The sequence below is a fragment of the Anopheles funestus genome, chromosome 2RL, assembly GCF_943734845.2.
Source record: "Anopheles funestus chromosome 2RL, idAnoFuneDA-416_04, whole genome shotgun sequence".
Taxonomy (NCBI): Eukaryota; Metazoa; Arthropoda; class Insecta; order Diptera; family Culicidae; genus Anopheles; species Anopheles funestus.
Window position 1 is genome coordinate 80,267,974 of NC_064598.1, and position 18,665 is coordinate 80,286,638.

The 18,665-nt window shown below is 41.6% G+C and overlaps 1 protein-coding gene across 4 annotated transcripts in view; it reads left to right on the plus strand.

Moving 5' to 3' along the window:
- LOC125760733 (protein outspread) overlaps positions 1-18,665 on the plus strand; it is a 191,310-nt gene that overhangs the window by 75,537 nt on the left and 97,108 nt on the right. The gene's annotated exons all lie outside the window — the stretch shown is intronic.

Below are 18,665 nucleotides of genomic sequence, written 5' to 3' on the forward strand. Positions count from 1 at the left end.
AAATGCACATGCCACTACGTGTCTGCATGGGAAAAGGTGAATGCAAACAAACCCCCCACACCCACATTCGCTCCTTTCCACCCCAATAAAATCCGTAAAGTGATGCATTTGCACATGTGCATGCGACAAACTTCGTTTCCTACTCTTTGCGTTCGCTCTTACGCCACCCCGCAGGCAATTCGTGTGCCGTTGGATTCGATCGGCGAACGTTGGCTTAATGGAAGGATCACAGGCAGCACACGGTGACAAGCAAGGTTTGCATGCATGCAACACCACATACGGCAAGCGGGTATCGAGCAGGAAAGATAGAAGCGAGCACCGGTTGAACCTCGCTAAAACCTGCAAATCTGTATCTGCCCAAAAACCTTTTCCCTCCGTAACAGAAGGAACTCGCGGCAGAAAGAAGCATAGATCGCACACGAACGATCGAGCAGCCGTGTGATGCCGCACCACACCAATGCCTGCTACCCTGTCGAGCATACCCCCCGGGGGGGTTTTGCACCATGTTTGAATGTTTAATTTGCAACAATAATAGATTCTCATGATGCCCAATGCGCAGACTTCATCCCGGCGTGCATTGCCTCACTGTGCCGAACGCTTATCGTACCCATCCTGTAGACGCGAAAGCGAAACCGTACGGTGAAGTTTGTCAGACATGCCATGGGTGCACTCCGTGCAACAAACGGTGAGGTTCGTCGTCTGGTTCGTCTCGCCACCTGTCCATGCGAAGTCACTACGTTTTTTTTTTGTCCAACCACGACCACGGTGTAGTTTGACGTTTTGCTGCTGCTCAGGAAAATGAAGGAAGACCACAGCGTGACTCGCAAGCCGCGAATGTGACACTTGCGATGGGTCTAAGCTTCTGGCCTCTCTGTGCGCATTTCCAACAACGGGCTTTTCACAGGGTTGGGGGTTGTTTTTTTGTTGTTGCATTTTGTTTTGTTTTGTGTATGTGTTTTTTTTCTATCCCTCTCAAACGTCTCTGTCCCCGCAAGCTATTGATGGTCTTTTGCAGATTCCAACGTCTCGTGCCCGCGGCAAATAATGTCAACCGAACATTGGAGGCTGCCCGTTCCCCGCACAGACCGGTAACGTTTATTTTCACCAGTTTTGATTAACACATACGATAGCGAACGAATGGTTGGATTGCCACTGGAGGAGGGAATGTTGGGAATGACAAAGCAGGGGAGTTCAGATGACTGTGGGAAAAGTCTACCTACTGGCTGGTGTCGCTCCAAGGAAAGTTCTTGGACGAAAGAGAAAGCTTCCTAATGTAGGATGCAAAACCGCATGATAAGTGCTTGCAGACGTCACACGATGGCCTTTTGTTAAATGTTGAATCTATCAAACGTTTCGGAAGAGACAGATGTCACTGAGAGAGTTGTAGAGGGAGGGAGAGAGAGAGAGAGAGATAAAGTGAATGGGAAGTGCAAGAAAGCAAAATACATAGTATGCTATTACGGCTTATAAGTCACTTGGGAACCTCAACAATAAAGAAGTAATTATTTTTCGCGTATAAAAATTATATCGTTAAAGTTTTATAGACATACTACTTTATGGGAACAAAACATTTACATATTGTTCTTTCTGATTGTCCTTTAAGTTTCTTTACTACATAATATATACTACTACATTACTACTACTCGTTAAAATTACGATAATTTATATCCTTTGCATATTAGCTTCTCTTTTGACCAGTATGCTTGAATCTTTTTCGCAATTCACACCGACAAGAAAGACAAGAAGACTTTTCTTGACAAGAAAAGACCCGAAGCTTTACCATAAAATTTTAACAGACTGGTGAAAGGAATGTGCTTGTGTTGTATTGGCTGTTGTTATTGTTTCTTCGACGTGATTAGGCTATTTTTAGACATATGTTATGAAACTGTAAAAATAATTTTTAAATATCCAGAACTCAGTATCTAATGTCAAAATCAACTAAAAATCATGTTGTGTATAGATCCTTACGTATATCCTTTAATATTGTCGTTCATTGCAAATTGAGAAGACCGTACTTTATTGCAATAACCTTAATTTCCTTTACTTAATGTGTTCTTAAAACAATTTCTTTAGAAAGTATCCTTTCCGTACGTATTTAATTTAAAACAAAACGATAAGATCGTCCACGAAATTACATCCTAAAGGAAGGTTTCATCAATCATACATTTTCAAACTGACGCCTTTCTGACAGATTCTCGCATAACAGCTGTCTGACGTTGAAAAGTTAATTTCGCTCAAACTTTCCAATAAATTCCTTCTTGCTGGCGAACCATTTTTCTCACGGTAATAATTTCCATGTACAAATAATGTGCATCCTCGTTGTGTGTTTAAGAATTACGTTCATAAACAAAAGAAAAAATAATTACTCTCTCTGCCTTTCTTACTTTTGAAATTAAAATACTTACACCGTAAAAGAAACATCATTCGCGTCATATTGCTGGCCTGTCAGATTATCGCTGCATGATAGTTAATCTTCTTCAAACGAAACTATGACGCCCGCGTCTCAACAGGATGCAGTAAAAGAACAAACCCTGCTTGATACTAAAAGGAACGGTCTCGGTTCATGTTATTATGCGCCAACAGTTCTCCCAACGGTATGCACTATAGATGGTATCGGTTTCATCGATCACCCTGCTTTGGCCCAGTACTATGGTTTGCAGTGCAGTAGTGATTAAGGTAAACACCACCCATAAGCAGCAGGCACATCTGCATGTCCCAGAATTAACCGTGAGGCCGGCAAAGTTGTGGAGGTGTGTGTTTGCCGCAACAGAAAAACCCATTATTCTGACCATTTCGATCTTGCACGTGGTCGGGTTTCTGCTGCATCGATGCAATGCACAACAAATTACGGTCGATTGGATCCGTTGCTTACCCTTCGGTCCTTGTATGTATCTTTATTTGTGCCCCTGCCTTACATTGTGGAGCACAATCAGTGCAGGCGAAACATTGTCCGCATCGTCCCATCCATCTGTGGTGATTGAGGAATGGATTTTGATCAACCAAGAATGCCCGGGAGGATGCGCATACGCCGCCCCCGGCGGAAAGTCGATCCTGATGATAGCAAGCGCAATAAGCGCAACTAGAGCACCCCCTGTGCCTGTGTTTGGTGAGCCGGACAATCTGTTAAAACCCTTATTCTACTGCTACCATGCCACAAACTCGCGAAACTTGAAGCGGCATTCTATATCTTTCCGAAAGGGAAAACCGAACGCGTCGCTTTATGCAAAACGATCGTCCAAAGTTGGAATATTCAACTGTTGTTTCGCAGTATCTACAAACTACTTCCAGGACACCATTACAATGTTGTGCTGAGAATGGACCTTATGGAGGACGGTACCCGGTTTTTTTTCTCTCCTGCTCCGGACAGCTTCTTCTGCAGCAGCAGAGATATTAACCCACTGGTTTTGCATTTCGATATGGTCGGACACGTTCTACCACGGTTGAGGATGCGTAGATTTATGCAACAGAAGGCGCAGAAATATCCTCGATCCTCGATCACAATGGTGTAGCATGGTTGTGGGCACACTGTTGGGAATGAAAATTTCCATCACAAGGCACCGTTTATCTGTCCCGCTGATTACTTCATTCGTAGCACGTTTCCGATTTAGCGCAGCAGCGCATTCCACGCTGCGGAGTTTAATATATGTTTGAAGCTGAACGATTTGTAGCATGCAGGTACTGGTATCTATTGTAAAGGGGGCTTGCAGAAGTTTCCTTTCAGTGCTAATTTCCGTACACGGAGTGCTGTGAAGCCATTTTTCATGCCTGCTACTTATTGAGATGCTAATGAAGCACAATCAGTACGTTTGGCATGATTCATTTGGGCGTAAGTTCTTTCCTATTGAAGAAGTGGTCGGTTGAAGATCTTCAAATAAATGTTGTCATTTGTAGAAAAAATGAAATTTTCCGTCTGAGTTTTTTATTTTTCTTTGAATTGTGGAAATATTGATTTTGCATCAGTTATAAATTTCGAAAAACAAAAAGGATTTTCCATGAAGTTCTCCATTGAATTGGAATGGTGTCGTCAAAAATAATGATCAATTCTTGATTACCTCTTGAAGATATATTAAAGTTTATTATTGAATGTGTCTGGATTTGTGGCAATTCGTTATTCCCATCCCCAATTCCGCCGGTGATCAATTTAAAATGACTCCCCCGTGTAGCTCGCCTACGTGATCGTGCTGTGTGTGCGCTATGGTTTGACTGAATTGGCATCACTGAAAAGACGAAACTAAACCTAGATTACGAGGCATTCTTCCACGCACAAACATACACAAGAAGAACGTAACTACCGACGCACTGCAAACCGTGCAGCATAAACGGAGACGTATTGTCAGGCAATGGCCGACCCCAAAAGCTGTCTTTTTTAGCGGCTACAAAATCATGTTGATCATGGTCGGTTTGTGGTGCCGGGATTGTACATGGTGGTACCACCACAACCGTCTGGAAGAGCGCTATGCCAATGTCCCTGCAAATTGGTATGTCGCGCTCGCGAACAATAAGACATTAAAGTCCAACCAACCAGTCCTCCAGCTTATTTCGCCACGATGCATCTGCGTGTCGTACTCGCGATAGTGCGATGGTGCGATGGTACCAATAATGCATCCGTGTGTCTCCTCCTAACCCCGTTTTGTTCGGTCTATTATGTATCGGTTCGGTGGTGCACTTCCGACTCTGCCCCGGTATTTATACTCTCTCGGTCTGCACATGCGAAATGACAATAATAAGTTCCACACTGTCGCACGGAGGAGAGTCTGACTAAGGACGGAGACCGTTTGGGAAAATGGCGGGAGAATTTTAAGGGTTTGGTTCATCCGATTTTTTTTTAGCGTATGTCTGCCGTTGTTGTTCGCATGAGCTGCTAGAATGTGCTGGAAATTGTTGGAAGCGAACAACAACACGTCTCTAATGAGCTTTGAAAGCGGCACATTGACATTCAGCGCGAAATGCACTGGGAAGCGAAGTGAAAGATGTGTAAATTTAAATTTTTAAAGTAAAAAAATAAGTTCATTTTCGTGTATGTCAAAAATAAATCTCGAATATTCATATTCAGTTCGTTAAATAAGAAAAAAAATTACTGTAATCTATTAGAAATCCTTGAGGAATTCTGTGGAATGAATATGTTGTGGAAAATATGATTTTCCAGAAGAATGCAAAAAGTGCGATATGATTTCTTGGTGAATTGAAGCAGAAACTATGTTTAGAAATTATGTCCTTTAAATATTATTCCAATAAATTTCAATAATAAGAGAGAAATGATGTTATGCCTGGGTATTCGACCTGACTCTCATGTGGGTATTCGACCTACTCGAAACTTTCGTACCAATAGTCATCTGAAAAAAAAAGAGCAGTAAAGAGACAAAAAATATTGTATTTTATTTCGTTTTAAAGGTAATTCGTCTCCTAAATCCTCGTTTTCCAGCCGTAAACATCTACCAAACCATCGGTGGGCGAACAATAAAAGTTAGTCATCTAAGTCTCTAAGAATTTTCAATATTGCTTTTACTTAGGCATTGCCAATCGTTTTAAAGAATCAGAAGTTTTGGGGCTATTTTTCTTTGTTTTTAATAAATTTGCAATTTTAACAAAAAAATAATTCCAAAAATAGTAAAACCCAACTACATACTAAGCCATCACAGCATCGATCACGAAATCTGGATAAATGTTGTCCTCTTCCGCCAATGATTCCAAACCATCGTGAAGAAGAAGAGGCCGGCAATTCGGGAAAAACTTATTTGCACGCCGCTAACGATGGAAAACATTGCCTCGGCATCCGACGGCATCCGACGGCGTGACTTAACGATCGCGATCGCGATACACCGGTAGGGTATAGAAGAAAGGCCAACAAGGTTTCCGACGGAGCAGTACCGCCGGTGTATCATCATCAGCGTTATGCAATTTAATTATTTCTTGCCGTTTGTTATTTGTTTGTTTTGTAGTGGCGCGGTGTTGTTTTTCGCTCTTTTTTTTTGGTGTGTTGTTTTGCTTTGAAGTGGTTTGTTGTTTTGTGGATGGTTTCTCGTGTCGTTTCACTCTAACATGAATGTTATGTGTTTTTTGTTTGTTTTTTGTTACTTGTTTTATGCGCTAGGTCTTTCCCGTTTACTCCGTCGGTAACACCATCGGTGTGATAGTGGCATTTGATGGGGTTGGTTTTTACGTTCCCGCGCAGCTTTGATGTCGATTAATTTCGGAAATTGATTAAATTTGTGCCCATTTTTCCGGCTCAAGGAAAAACCGCCCGCCCGTCTCGGTGGCGTATCTATTGTTTTTGTTTCGTTTCGGGGGGGTGTTTTTCCTCCCCTTTCCGTTTGTATGTCGACCACAGTTACAAGACATCGGGGTTTTCTGTGAAGTTTTTCCCCCGCTAACAACCTGTCCGGGTCTTGTCTTGTCTGTTTTGCTGTAAGACCTTTCGAGCCGTACATCTGAGGATGGGTTTCTTATTTGTATTAAATTATTCCATTAGGTCACCGTGTGGATTGCTTGGCGTTACACAATCATTGTCTCGGCCCAACGTAAACAGAAACCGTCAGCATTGTCCAATCGCGAGGATTAGAACCACTTGCATACGATTAAAATAGTGTACATTGTGATAAAACATGTTATTAAGAAGCAATGTCAACTACCAAAAAATATAAATAAAATTATACACCATGCAAAAATGTTATGTTTGACCTACTTATCAATCGTTAGACAAACTTATGTTAAGTACACATACCATTCCCCTCACTTAGTGAAAGCTGTCACTCGCGAAGAATGAAATGATTGTTTTTTCAACTGACAGAGCAAAAAATTAAGTCCTTTCTCTAACCAATGGCAATGGTACCCGTGCGCTCGTTTGGTGCGGGAAATGTAAATTGCATTGCTACGCCGTGTCCGAAAAGCATGTTTTACCAAAATTGGTCTCTGTTCGGCACGGTATAAACATTGCATAATAGGCATTTGCAGCAAGCACCGCGAGAGCAAAACTGCGGGAGAATAGAGAAGAAAAAAAAGCTGCAAACCAGATAGATCGAACCGAGCCAAAGGAATTTCGTACCTTGGTGTGACGGTTAGGCATCGAACAGAGTGGGAACTCATTTCTCTACATTTGCAGATCGTTTGTCGGGCTCAGAACACAGTAAACGACCTAGTCACCGGTGGTACACCACGAGTGGATGTTTTGACGAAAGTCAACACATACCTTTTGGGTACAGCATTGTCGTCACACACGCAACACACAGACATTCCTGGAGTTTGAAGGAAAAATTATGTTGTGCGAAATGAGCTTTGAACAAAGCGAAGCGGCATAGACCGGGGGTAGTAGTAGCTACTCGACGATGTTGTTGAATGCCAATTAAAATTCCATCGTTTAACTTCATCCCGTGCAATGGGACAGCAGGGTAGATTTCAATTCCATTTTTACCACCATTTTTTTTAGTGTTTTCCCTTCCCCTCTTTCCAACATAAGTTGAAGTTTTCGGCACGTGTCTACCAGAAAGTAAAACACTACGTTATTGTATATAGTTGAGTCAAGAGAGTATGCTTTCTTTGCCTTAGAGTGGTGAAGCATGAAACAAAGGCATTGATTTTCGATTCCAACCAGGCAATGCTTAATAAAAACATCCAACTCGACATGTCGCAGCAGTTTGCCGAGTGTTGTGACGCATGGTTGAACCGAAACGCTGCGTACCTCGTATCGCCTATGCTCTAAGATAGTAACAAAACGACAGCATAGGAATTACGAAATCACACTAAAACCTATTCGAATGACGGTTCGGGTTCGAGTAACGCCCTCGCCGTGTGCTAAGAGAACATTGAGATGAAGCAACCAACACGACCACTGCTCTGTAAATCATGCACTCCAGGTCTAGCCCCTACCCAATCCGATCATACTTCAAGATCGAAAGCACAGGAACACGAAGAAGCAGGGTGGAACAATATAATCGAATTATAACATGCTAATTATGGGATCGGTTGTGCTTCGTTCCATTAGGTTGGTGTTGTGTTGGATGAGTGTATCTGGCCCATGTCACGACGGGCTTCTTGAACAGTTTGCATTTCGAGAGCACCCAACATGGAGACGGGTTGACAGCGAATGACTTGATTCGCGTTTCGGGAATCGGTGTCATAATAAAACAGTATAGAAGTTATAATAAACCTTTTTTCAAACACTGTTTGCTGTCGGTGGCCTTATCATGGATCTTGCCATTCACTGTCTATGGTGAAGTAATGTTATAATTAAAGATTTAACTGAAGTGGTCTTTTTTTAATTAAGTACCAAAAATTATGCTTCAATTTTTAATTACAATAAGCGATAAAAGCTTGATAAAGAGAGGCGTAAAACAGACACGCTTTAAAACACACAAAAAAAGAAACAATAGCCGAGACGACCTTAACCAATAAAACCGAGTACTTCAAATTCTGGGTATTGCAGAAATGGTGATAAAATAAAGCATCAAATTAGGTTTACTTTATGCTACTTTGTTGTATATGACAATGCGACATTCACATCTTAACCCCCCGGTTCAACTGTGGACATAGCTTTTGTGCTATTGTCGTGATTTTGCAACTACAGCTGACCGAAATGGTGTTTTTTTGTTCTCATGTTTTTTTTTTGTTTAACTGAGCACCTTTAAGTACAACTTTATCACTATTGTTTTGTCTTTTGCCGAGAAGTTTTGGACGTGGGGCTATTGCTTGTAATGCAATTTTATCCTATGGGTGTTGTTAGTTTTTCTTTTTCGTTGCTTTCAGTCTAAGAGTGACGATTGACAGTTGTTGGCGGAGAACCGAAAGAAGTTGTTGCTAGACAGCCGACAAGCTCACCTAGGTCGGCATCGTAAGAAGCGTGTTAGAGCTTAAGTTTGAGCTTATTTAATAAATGATCATAATTTATGCTGTCCGGTGTAGACTGAACAGTCTCGCCCGATACTCCACTTCATTCTTCTCCACTACCAATATGACAGTGTACTTGGTTTGGGGTCGTTCTACTGGGTGGAGACGGGTATATGCCCCGGACAGTGCTATTATTTCATAAACGGCGGCACACGGCGCATGTTTGATGGTGCTCTGTTTCTTTCACTCTTTTCGCCATTTTTGTCCCCCTTTTCGGTGACTGGCAAACAATCGGTTTATGACACTTCGTTGTCCTGCTGTCAGTAGTGGTACGTACACTCGTACACTTTGGCGCCATTAGGTACGTTTCAACTTTTGCCTCTTTTGCGACACTCCCGGTGCGGGAGTATTTAATCTTATGATATGATGGAAAAATGTAGCATTTGACGCATTTGCACACGATCTGGAACGGATCGTTAGGTTTTCTAGGTATCGTTCTGGCAGCACGGAAAAGAGAACAGGCCTCGTGTCTGTCAGTTAATAGATCTTTTAAGGTGAATTAGTATACACGAATGTATTAAGTGTACTATTTTTTACAATCAAAGCATTCTTATTGGCTTATTATGGAGCTATGTATGTTTTTGTGGATTTTTTGATACATAGAGCCCAGTAAATTTTGATAAAATAAATGGTGACGTTGTAAGGTGAATTACTAAAGTTGTCCTTTTTAGTGCAAATACTAACTACTTACTAACACGCCTCCTCCCTCAATGAGAACGATTTAAAAGGATTTCGCTAGCTTGATCGTCCCGTGTCATTCGAATGAAGTCTTCCAGATCATTGCGTGTTTAATTCGTTGAACGATAGTTAATTCATCGTACAACTCATAGAGTTCGTCATTATTGATCGATTATTCTTCCACGCATTCGGGACCATAAATTTGAACATCTTAATCGCGGCGACAACGATCGCGACTAAGAGGATTTCGTCAGTTTTGAACAGAGCTCATGTCTTAGAAGAGTATGTCAGTTCACAGTTGTTAGATTTAAAATGTCTAAATGTTACAAGAATGGAGCACAATGTCTACAAAATGTCTCACGTTCAATATTTATGCTCCAGAACGAACTGTTACCAATAGACAAGACAAAAGTTCCTCAATTACCATGACGATTATATCGCCATAACGATCCTATAGAATTGGTGAAGTGGAACTTCTATAACTTTTATTCCATTTCTTTAAACATTTTGAATTTAGTTCTTGGACGCTGTTTGATTTAGCCACAGATTGAATAAATAAATTTTAGCAGTGATTTATTGAAAAGTATCCTTTAAGCCAACTAATTATTTTAATACCCCACTTAGGAATCGGATTCAATTAATCTTATGATGTACCCATTTAGAACATATTTGATCATATAAAAATTGTAAACATCCCAACACTTAACAACCTAGACAGCAATATTGTCAAAGAGTGCGTCATTTTTCTCCGCACAAACGGGTTGTTAACAATTTCTGTTGTAAAAAGTTGACATATTTCACTCAATTCAATTCAATTCAATCAACGATCTTTTAAAAGCATCTAAAGTGATTTTTAATACGCGCTCTATTCGTGTACCATCGAGATTGATTTCATAAACCAAGCTGACCTTCTCCCATATAAGCGCTAACACATTTAATTTTATATCGTTACCTTGAGACATTTTGTTTATAGAAAAATTATGTGAGAACAGATCATTACTCCCACTCCCACGTGACCCTTAGGTCCGGTGGTCAATGTCGTACCGATGCGAGGATGATTAATTTCATCCTTTGCTTCTTTAGCATAAAACCTTCAATATGCAAACGTGTGGTGGTTCTCCCATCCCGAAGGTTGATTTAAGTTCCAAATCCTACCATCTGAAATGGTGTCTATTAACCTTGCCTTTGCTGCAAAAGTCACTTTGCTCTCAAACCACGCTCGTATCTCTTTCACCGCACATGCAATAAATCATGCATGATTTGCTCGATTAAATGGACATTCGGTTAGATTACCACTACCAAGCGTGTGCTCTAAATGTGTGTTTATGCCAAAAGGGAGGATGGGGGGAAGAACGAGAGCACAAATGCTTTATTCAAATTCAGTGATCTCCAACACAAAATAACCTACATCTGCCTACACCCAGCCGGCTACAATCGATCATGCAACTAATGTTCTCCTCTCTGTTGTTCCCCTTTTTTCTCCCATTCTAGGTAAGCGGACTGGGTCACCCACCAACGCGAGTGTCACCTTCTTCACCACCTTCGGCCGACAACAATGGGACGCTCCGTGCAGCCCATCGCATCTAATTGGCACGCATTACTCACGTTCACGCACTAAGTGCTGTGGCACAACCGTCCTGACTTTTCTACCCATAATGTTTGTGACATTAAACTAGGTGCATCTAGTTTGTTTGGCATGAATGAAACGTATATGCAAACAGCTCCGGTACCTAATGTGCGCCAACAATGGCAATTTAAAAGCCTCCAGTGGACACTGGATCGCAATAATAAAGCCCACCGTGATGGATGCTCGAGGGTCCTGTAGGTGGTCCGTAATAACCTTCAAAAAAACACCAAGCTAAGCTTCTCAATGGCCCAATTTTGTTTTATTATGCATCCCAAAAATTATAACCTAACCTTTCAATCAATGCATTGACTTTTTAAGGCATTTTCCTACATACACAGTGCGTGGTAGATGATGCTTTTATTTTGGCTATATTTTTTTTATTCTTTTCATACCAACGCAACGAACACACAAAAGTTCAAGATCAAGCGTAAATCATCGCCGGCGCATGGTCGCAACTAAATAATGCGTACGGTGTGCTCCATATTCGAACATTCCAGGACACCCCAGTGTGCTTCGGGGGTGGAAATTTGCATAGAACTGTAACGTAGCGACACAGTTTTTTTTTGCTTATCTGATGTTGGGTTGCTTTTAGAAACGAACACAATAAGAAGCAAAACACACAATACAAAATGTAAACTTTCCATCGATCTTCCCTAGCAGCGGGACGGTTTTTGTGAAGTTGTGTGAGATTTGTAGCATAAATCTCTGAACCTGCAAGAAATTTACTTCTTCCCGATCCTCTTGTTGGGAAGGATGTATTGCACATTTTAAGTGAGTTTTGTTGAAAAAAAACGACAAAAATAGGAAAAGCGAAAAAGAAGCTTCGGGTTTTGGTGTGGTGTGAATTATTTGTCACTTTAAGATTTGTGTCATTCCGCAGCTGGTCATCCGTTGGCATGCGTTTTTTCTTCTTTCTGTCACACTTTCAGTAAGCTCAAGTTTCCTGAGGTTAGCGAATTCTATTTGATTTCATCTTTCCCGACTCAAGCTATTGCCGTTGAGGAAAAGGAGTGAAAAACGGAACCACAAACAACACCCCAACTGTAACCGTTCGGGACCGATAGTCCGTGTTACGCTCGGGTATGGTTCTCGGGTTTTTTTGCCAACTAGACTAAACGCTTAACCGTAAATCACAAAACTGGGTGATCTTTTATTGGCACTGTCAACATAAACTTGTGGCTGTCCCGTTTGCCACACTGTCACGGCCGATCGGCATTGGTTTTGTTTGTGTTTTTTGCTTCCTTTTTTGCGATATATTTCGCACGTTAAACCATGGAAACAAATATCCATATTCCGGATTTGGCGAAAGAAATCGTTTGCCAACTTCAATCACAGTTTCTCTTCCCTGTTCACCGGGTGGTGGTTTTCAGAGCAGTTTGTTTTTGCTTTTGTACGGTACTGTAGGTATAAATTTAAATAAATACCAACCAGAGATTGCAGTAAGGTTGATGAATTTATTTTATCAAGCACCTTGGTTTCGATGCCAATCTTTACGGTAGTAGCGATTAGCGATCTATTTTCTAGCGGAGAAATCGTCCAATACAAACACGCCAATAAAACGGTAATCGATATTCCACACATAATTCCGACCTCCGGTTCATGCTAATTAAACAATTGATTAGATTATACACCAAAACGATCATCCGGTCACACGCACCGGTGCACGACACCGTTCTTCGATTCCATACCATATTATCAGCAACAACCTGGTGCTTTTTCTCTCTCTCTCTCTTTGTTGGTATCAATTTAGCATACACATTTCATCAACCGTTGCGTGATTCGTGTCGTGTATTTAAATGGATTAAATTTAGCCAATGCACATACATACACACATTCGTGCATAAATATACCGTGGCGTACATTCACAAGGTGTGTAGTACCACATGGAGAAGGAAAGCGTCAGCCCTCAACAGCATCGTTAAAGCAGGGTAAACTATTTCGATACCCCTATGATCGCACGATCGTGGCGATCGGGTGTTTATGTATGTGTGCTTATGTGTGTGTGTGTATGCATGTCTTACGGTTTGGCTGAATTATTTATCGCCACGGGCGCTGGGTGTTACGGTCAATTAAATTACAATGAAACAGTCATTACCTTCCTACTAGGGCTCATATTTTACGGCCACATGGTTGGTACCCGTTCCCTCCCATTAGCCAATCTCCCTAATCCACCGAAAAGTGATCCGTTACTTTACAAATAGCAACAACAACGAAAGCAGGGTGGAACCATCCAATCTGCAACGTATCATAGGGTGGTTTTTGGGGTGAATTGAGGTATCATCGAGCTTTTCACCCAAGCGTCAAACGTAACTACCAAGGAGGGTTGGTTGGTAATAAGGAAAGAGGGAGAGAGGCAAGTTACGTGCGAGTGAAATCGATGACCGATTTGACGATCGCAAATTGGCATGGCGCCTGGCCGAAAATGGAGCTATTATTTGGAAACACTTCACCACCACCTTTTTGGTGCGGGTTGCTCTAACACAGTTCAAAGCACAATAAAACGGTGCCGCTATTTGGGACGCGCGCCGTCTGCGAGGAATTTGATACCTGTTTTGTTGATCGCTAGTTTTTTTTATCGATTACATGCGCGATTGGTACGTAAAAATTTGGCTCGCATGAAACTAGAATACAATTAAAATGCAATGCGACACGTCTTCGTCGTTTGGTCGAGCATTGAAGTCTTTCGTTTCCAATACGTTTCTGAAGGCGTTTAATTTGTTTTCTTTTATTGTGGTGTCAAATGTATAGTTTGAAGGGGGTTTTCAGCTGTGCAGACCACTTAACCTAGTTGTTTTGCATGCATAAATAAATATTCTTTTCCTTTAAGTAAACAAAAAAAAACTTGTTCACCGTTCTTATATGAAAAAAATGAAAAGAGAAGATTTAGTCTAAATGTTAAACAAATATACTCTTAACAGGAAGAAATTGCCATTTGCTCGCCACACATTTTTCATGTCTAATCTCACAGCTAAAGTTAATTGGCAGCAGTTAAGATTAGATTTAATGAACATCATAACAACATTCTTCGGACTACTTTCGGGGGTCTCATTAGTGGCGCAATGCGCAACAGGAGCTATCTGGCAAATGCAAACATCCGTTCGCTTCTGTTGGTTTGCAAGGGAAAAAAGACGAGAAAAAACAGCATCATCAAAAGGCTTAAAACGGAATGTGTCACCGCGGGAGATACGTCTAAATTTGCCAATACGATCGCTTCCTAATGGATCGAAATTTGATGGAGAAAAGAAAACATACACACACTTACATAGCAGAAACAATTTAAATACCAATTCAGGGGGAATAATTCACGATCACCTGTACCGTTGTGGGACCGTTTTAACGAACGGTGTGTGTCCTTTGCGTTGAAATGCGGTACACCTCCCTTCGGATCACAACCCAAAACGGTCGCTGTTTATCGGTTTGACGAACGCCACCAAAATCCCCAAACCGGCAACATAACATGCTTAAAGTGGTTACTGATTTATTGATCCTAGCTTGAGGCTTCCAAGCGAGCAAAAAAAAAATCCGACCGATGACGGATTTGGGTGAAGATTTTCCCATGCCGATATCGGCAGTCCACAACGTGTGGTCGTAACGTTGAACAACAGCAAAACTACATACACAACCTTCGGAAAGGAAATTGCAATGTTGTAAAAATACGATTCGCAACATGGGCCGTTTCCTCTCGCTTCTTGCCATTTCAACAGCTCTCCCCCGGGCGGGAGAGGTTGCTTGTTTTGACTAGCCGAAGTTCTGTATTTTGTCATCAGGTTGGCTTGAACCGTTGCGTTACGGCGGTCGAAATTAACGGTACCGAACGGTTTGCTTTGGGCGATGAAACCTTTTTTTTCCTCTTTCTCTCTGTTGCGGTTGACCTAGAACGCTCGATTGTGTAACGTTTGATCGCTAGCCTTTTTGTTAAGTTCCTCTCCTAATGAGACGGTGTCAGTGAACTAAGTCACAATTTCTGCACAGCGTGAGCTAATGAAATGAGCTAAGGGTGTGTCCTGCTGGGCTTTTTTCGCCTAGAGACATGCAGAAAGAAAAATCCACGAAACCGTAAGCATGGGATATAATAATTCTGAATGTTTTATGACTGTTTACTGTAGGAGCATAAATTGTAGGATTTTTTCTTATTAAATTAAAATATATTTTTATTACTTTTCCATCGGGCTGTTATTTTTTGGGCAAAAAAAACAGTAAGCTCGCTAAAGAAGTGTAAAATAATTTTTCAAAAGCGGAAAATAAATATTTTCCCTTAATGTAAATGTGTAAAATGCCCACCATGCTACGAGTGAAAGATAAAACAACGAACGATTAAACACAATTGCCACCATTTGCACTCTCATTCATTGAGAGTGCAAACGACAACCCCTCGGGCTCATTACCGATAGCAAACCCCACCGGTCCACCGGTTATTATCCACCGGCCACACATCATGTCCCATCAGTGCCCTCCTTGAGTAGTTGATGAGCATATTAAGTTTACGGGCGCAAACATATTGACACTCATCTCCCACCACCAACTCTTATGTCTGTGTGTGAATGTCCGGAACCCGGTTCCTTTTAGTAGTTCCTCGTGGCAATTGTGTCGCCTATCGGCTTGTCACGGGCAAAAAGTGTCACCCATTGACGCGATTTGCCTCGTTTTGCATTTGCAGGGCAGGATAAATGTTATCTGAACTATTTTCTTCCACGCTCACACATATTCTCCGTTCCCCACCACGGCTCTTTGGGGCCGGAAGTGTTTGTACTACAGTGCAGAAGTAGAAGAAAAATAGATTTTGAGGTCATACAATAAAAAAACCAACACTTCTTGCGGTTTACACTTACCTTAGAGGTGCTATCTGAAAGTGATCTGCAAAGAAACTGGTGAGAAGGGGGAAAAATCAATAACAAGCAGCTTTGCCCAACCGTGCCTTAGAGACTCCTGCCGGCGTAATCTACACACCCATCATGCGTTATCTGTCCGCCTTTCCAAATGATGAGGTGTCTCTAATTGCTTTAATTTATTAATTGCAAACCCTGCATCCCTGGTGTACTGATTTTTACCAAACAACCAGACCCATCCTCTGTGTGGAGGCTTTTTGAAGTGAGTGGAGTGGTTTTTCCTGTTTGACGAACTTTTCATATGAAAGAGAAAATTTTTAGCCATCGGATTAAGATAGGGGTAAGTTGGGAAATACATCTTGGAAAAAAAAAAACACTGCTTTAGGGACTTGAAAAGTGCCTTAATAACGTACTCGTGCTTCGTAAAACGGGGCATAAAAATAAGCTCCATTAAATTAAAACCATAAAATCTTGCGCCTAGAGATGGCGGCCCTCAGGGCTGTTAAACGAGGTGTCACCTGTTGACGGCTCAGCACCGTTTAGCTTCGTTGCTTCGTTGCACTTCGCTCCACACGAGCAGCGAGGTAATACACTATCTTGTACTTTTTTGCGATTTTAAAATTGTGTCACATTGATGTTTAATTATTTATGCACAAACCGCATCTTCATTTTCTTTCGCCGCACCAACGGTTGCGGTTCCGAAGGGTGAGGCTCTCTTGGAAGTGATGATCCCATTTGTTTTTCTTGCCCTCTTTGGATCCTTGTAAATGCTGTTCTGTGTTTTTTTTTTATTTAATTCACCTGGTGTAAGGTGTTAGCAAACCGGTCCGGTTATTTTACTTCCTTCCTTTCATCCACCCCGAACTACCTTAACGCGATAGTGCGATCCATCGATCAGGCGCACGAGCGAAATCTCGGATCGAAGTGCAGCAATAAGCAGACATAACATGCAACCGTGGCGCTTCGATAATCGTGCCGCCGGTGCTGGTTTTTGTACGCACGATCGCACCGCGGCATCTGCATTGAGCGTAAAGATGATGGAATGTTTGTTTGAATTAGAGCGACAGCAAAACGGGGCAGCCGGCGAGGGCAATGTAATGATTGGAAAATCTATACCAATGGTCGGCCATGGAATCATGGAAAGTGGATCGAACAGCGGTACGATCAGCGGATCACCGGCGAGTCAATTAAATTCAAATTATTCTAATAGAGTCCCGAAGGGACTGGTAGCAAAATGGTAATGAACTTGCTGGTGCGGCTTAGCGAGAGCAGCGATTACCATCGCGTGGAAAATGGATATTTGTACTTGCTGATCGGAAGGATTGGTATTATATTAAAGGATAATATAATTAAAAAACTTATGTTATTATTTAAAAAAATGATCTAGGTTACGGTTTTTTTTTAAATTGCAAATAAAAATTTCTTGAAACTAGTAGGTGGAAATTTAATTCAGGAATTAACCCCAGAACGACCAGAATTGGGAAATTCAAATTTGTGTCGAATCTGTCAAAATTTGTCAACTACACTTGGTTAATTTTGAAACAGTTTGAAAGAGTTGGAGTATATTTTATTGTTTATTGTAGATCGTGCTACAGAATATATATTTAAAATTCATGTTTCAACTACCTTAGAATTGTTTAACCCCAAAAGCTAATGGGTTGAAAATGAAGCGTTCCAGTCAAAAAGACTGGTCCGGTAGTTCTAGTGTTAAGAAGTTTAAAGATGCTTAAATCTTACGGGACCTTTCTTTAACCTTAGAAGATTTTCCTTTTTTTTCCTTAGGCAGATTTTCTTTATCCAGTACTGTACAGTTTCTGCAAAAGATTTAGAAATAGTGAAGAATTCCACATCTATCTCAACACATTCCTGTACGAGTTGACCAGGAATGGCTTCAACTTGAACTTGATAACCTTGTGATAAATATTAAAATACCCAAATCAAATGTCACAAAATCGCCATCATATTTAGATAGACTTACATACACCAAAACAAACCGTACCACTCTCTATAGATGGTCATTCTTCGACACGATCTCTCACGCGTGTAGCTTTGTAGAATTATGCACACACGACAGATAATTTCAATTTCTATATCCGCCACGTAGTCGTGGACGAAACACAGCAAAGTGGTACCCGCATTGGGCAGCAGGAAAAAAATCCCCCTCCTTAATGGACATTTTCTACAGGAAAATTGGCGTCTGGACTACAAATAGGAAAACCTTTCCGTCGCCTTTCACCTTCACTATCACTACAACCCAAAAGGGTCGGCAGTCATTCGAGGCCCTACCGCAGACAGCAGCATATAGGGGGAAAAAGGCAACCATTCCCAACCACAACGGAACCTGGTTGTGTAAAGTGGCCTGGGAGGAAAAAAAACACCATCAGATGAGGATCTGAACCCTTGAAGCGGTTGCACCTCGCATCGTACCAACCATGGCAACCCATTGCAATAGGGTTTGCATGGTACGGGTCAAGCATGGGTTTTGTTGGAATGTTTGGAGATTTATTCACTATCGCAAACAATAGACGACTCGCGCCTCAAAACCGCAAAACGTCGTGTTGGTCCACAGGAGGACTTTCACGAAATCGATCGTCGTCCAGCCACAATCGCGCGCGCGCACCGTACGATCCCCGTCACGTGGTCGGTTACCCCGT